Genomic DNA, 4100 nt, shown 5'->3' with positions numbered 1-4100 from the left:
GGAAGGGGAGGAGAGAACCGGTGGGAACCGCCGCCAGCCGCAGCAGGGAGCAAACAGGAGTGCCGCGCAAGGAAGCCGGCACTGGCAAGCTGCTGCCCGCCCCGGGGCGAATAACCTCGCCCCAACGCAAGCCAGTCCCGATTTCCCCTGGCACCCTCCTTTCCGAAGCTCTCGGTGATTTTTAGAGCGATGTGCTGCAGCGACGGGAGCGCAGAGGGGTGGAAGCGGGGTTCAGCAAGACCAGGACCGGTCCCACACCAGCATGTGCTGGGGGAGAGGGGTGCAGACACTCAGACTGCGATCACAGCACCGAGGAGACGGTGGAAAAGGAGCCCTGGGAGACCCCGCAGCCCAACACCCTGCCCCAGACCAACTGCCTCCCTCCTTCTTAAAAAAGGAATGGCTGAGGCATTTGAAATCTCTGGCTGTGGTGGTCCCAGGACCTCCTCATCTTCACCACGTTATCCTCACTGTGGGATGCTTTACCCAAATCTCCCTCGCTACCGCAAATTAAGTTTGCTCCTCTCAGTCCTTCACCCATCTGCCAGTTCTCCACCTTAGACCGTGATAAGCACAGGTGACCCTTTACACCCCTCCCACCCCAACCTTGCCAAACTGTCTATCTGTATAAATACTCATTTTGGGGAATTATCCCACCACAGTCTGCAACACTGTTGTGAGGCAACCTGCAACTCCTCCAGGCTTTCAACCATGCGGTGATGAGGGCTCCTGTCCCTCTCTAGAAGTGACCAAAAGTCATCTCTCAGGAGCCTCCTCCATCACTGTGACTTCAGGAGGTCACCGCATCGTAGATGCCATCCGCCTGTCCGCTGTCCTGGCAGGGAGACAGACCCTAAGACGGACAAACTATGTCAAGAGAAGACCATGGGCAGCAAGACTTACTGGTCCTGCCATGCATTGCTAAGGCCGCAGGAGAGGAGAGGTCTCCTGATGCTGAACCAACAAGCTGCGACATCACGCGAGTCACTGCTTCAAGCCATGTTTATTCCTTGCCCTTGTTTCTTCCAAGCAGGGGACCTCGCAGGTCTGGCTTTCTGCGGAGGCCTGGGGGGGGATGCAGCCAGACTTTATTCCCATTTTCCTCGTGCCCACGCACGCTGTCCTGCACAATAAATGGCTCTTTCTCCTCCCGGGCGTTCCTGCCCACCCGATGCATTGTTGCACCCCACCCCCCCTTCCAACCTTCAGCCATGCCTGGTGAAACGCGCCCGGGTTGCTCAGCTCTCCTGGCTTCGAGGGAAGATTCCCATTTTCCCACGGCATGTGTGGCAAAGCATTTCCACAACCTGGAGAGGGGCAGGATGGGGAGAGGGAGGACAGCGCAACAGCTCGTCTGGGGACAAATCCTGGCCCTGCGTGGGGTGAACCAGGATGAGGAGGGCGTTCCGCTGCTGTGAAGCCGCTCCCCCCTGGCTCTGCAGCTGGGTTATCCCAACTGATCACGTTTCTCCTCCCGATGCTCCCCCCAGGCATTATGTAGCCCCAGTCTCCATCCTGCTTCCACCACCCCGGCCTCAGCATGCCTCTGGGTTTCTCCATCCTCATCCCGCTGCAGGACCCCATTAGCACTTTTACGGCCAGACCATGAGCTGTGTCCCACGCAGTGCCTCACAGGTGACCCAAAAAAAGAGGTCACAGCTCCTCTGTGCCCTGAGACCAGTCAGCGTGGCAGGCATGAATCCATACACCTCCCAAACAGGCTGGCAGTGTCCATCCTGGCCAGTGGGGATGGTCCCCACCTGGGGCTGAGCCCCACACTGTGCCAGGGAGGTGCGAACATGGCTGCAGGCTGGATGCTGGTGGCATCTCCAGAGGGTGGGCTCTGCATCCTGACCCCATCCCAGCTCCTGCCCCCATCCTGCGTGACCCCACCAGCCAAGGCGATGCAAGCTGAGATGCAACAGCAATCCTGACCCCGTCCCGGCTCCTGTCCCCATCCTGCAGGACTCCACCAGCCAAGGTGACGCAAGCTGAGATGCAACGGCAATCTGGCCAGAGCTCTGGTGCAGGCAGCTGCCTGCTTGCTGCCTGCCCACTGCGCTCACCACCGCCAACCCCCTGCCCTTCCACTCCAGGTCACCCACTCAGGGCTCCCCAATGGGTATGGGCATGAATCCTGGAGCGACTTTGGAGGTTTCAGTCCCTTCCCATGACATTGCCTGGAAGCCCTTAAATTTTAAGCCTCCAGGGCCAAGAGGCCACCGGGGAGGGAGGGGATGGAGAAGCCGAGCAGAGGGTGGAGGGACAGAACTGTCTTCCATTGCCCTGTCCCTCAGCTGGCTCCGCTCCCAGTGTATCGCCACGTTACCTCTCGCCCGCTCTCTTCCTGTGCCTCCTCCGCAGCCATTACGACAGACGTCACCCCACGAACAATGTGAACGCGCCCGCTCGGGGGACCGTCCATCCGTCCCGGCCCCGCTGCTTGTCCACGTGGCAGCTAAACAGGCCAGGTTGCCCGGCTCCGGCAATCCCCCGGGCAGGTTCCTCCTGCGCTCTCCGCTCCGATGCTTGGCCCGAGAATTGCCATCGTCTCTGCAAAAACGCTACATCCCATCGCGTCAAACATCTCCCTAAACCTTAAGCCCTCGTTTAAGTTTTTTGAACATCCCCGGCAAGCTAATGGCCTTTAAACCACAGTGTGTTTTTGCTCTCTGAACACAAAGAGCATCTAAAAATATCCCTCTCCGAAGCTTCCTTTGCACTGCTCCAAGACCCGTGAAGATGCCCGGAGCGGTGACTGGCTTCCAGAGAGCATGCTCAGCTGGAAAACCCTCCGCACAAGCAAACCCTGCTCGAGGCAGGGACGTGTTTCTCCCCTCCTTGCTCCTTTCCCCCCAGTCCGGCGCCGGTGGCCCCGGCCGGACGCTATCTGGTGGCAGCACCTTGCCGAGCGGGTGACGGGGCGATCGATCGTCATGCCGAGTGAGCGGCCCCCGCCGAGACGTCAGCGCGCTCCACGTGTTTGCTGCTACACCCTTGTTGTTCAGCACGTTAAAAGTCTATTTATTTAAGCTGGGGCAGGTGGGGGGTGCTGGGCTCAAGGCTCACTGTGCCGAGGATCAGGATCGCAGCTCTGAGTGTCCCCAACCACAGCTGTGCCCTGCGGCGTCATACCCAGAGGGTCCTGGCATCCCCCGGAGCATACTCGCTCCGTGCTCCAGAGGTGGTATCCTAAAGAAAAGCACCTCTGGAGGGCACGAGGAGCGGCGCCGATCGGGCACCGTCTCCCTCTCCCCAGCCAGTAAATGGCAGACCCAGCCAGAAGCATCATTTAATAATCCTATAATTTAATCGTGTCTTGACAAAAGTTCTTTCACCCGGTTGCGCCCCGGCACAGCACCCGAAATCCCATCCCGCCCCACCGGCCCCATCCCGCGCACCCCGGGCCATGCACACGTGAAGCTCCCCTCGCTGCACCCTGAGGGCTTTTCCCTCCCACACCTTTATTACCCAGCGTAAAAAATCCCATCTCCAAGAAGTCTGGGAAAGTCCCGCTGTTGATCTGCCGCGGTCTCCATCTTCCACCAGCTCTTGGCGCGCCCCGCGGGGGTCCTTCCCCTTCTGCCTGCTCCTCTCGGACACCCCGTCTCATCACGGGTGGTTTGGGGCACCCTGCCTCCACAGCAGCATCCTCCATCCCCAGGACCTGCAGGACCAATTTTTGGCTAATTTGTTTTCCAAGCCTTTGGGCAAGACTACCCACTCCTTTCAGCCTTTCCTCTTTCCAGCCCACGAGGGGACAGGTTTTTTGCCGCCGGCGTCACCCGCAGCACTGCCCCGTCCCCGTCCCTTGCCGGCTCCGGGGTTTTCCCCCCTCCCTCGCTCCCCATGGCTGCTCTTTCATACAGGGCAATTTTCTGCCCGGCTTTTGTTCTCTCCGCCTGCCTTGGTGGGTGCCTCCCTGTCCCCGCTCCCTGCCAGCCCTGGCAGGTTGTTTTTTGGAGGTTGCCAGAGGTCGGGAGGACCTGCACCCTTTTGGTGGGGCGCCACCTGGGAGGGCTGCTCGGCCGGGTGACAGCCGGCGGTGGCGGTCCCCGTCATCCCTCACAGCTCGATGGGGGCTGCTCGTGGGGAGGGAC

The sequence above is a fragment of the Charadrius vociferus genome, unplaced genomic scaffold, assembly GCF_000708025.1.
Source record: "Charadrius vociferus isolate BGI_N301 unplaced genomic scaffold, ASM70802v2 scaffold822, whole genome shotgun sequence".
NCBI lineage: Eukaryota > Metazoa > Chordata > Aves > Charadriiformes > Charadriidae > Charadrius > Charadrius vociferus.
Note: the sequence above shows the minus strand (reverse complement) of the source record.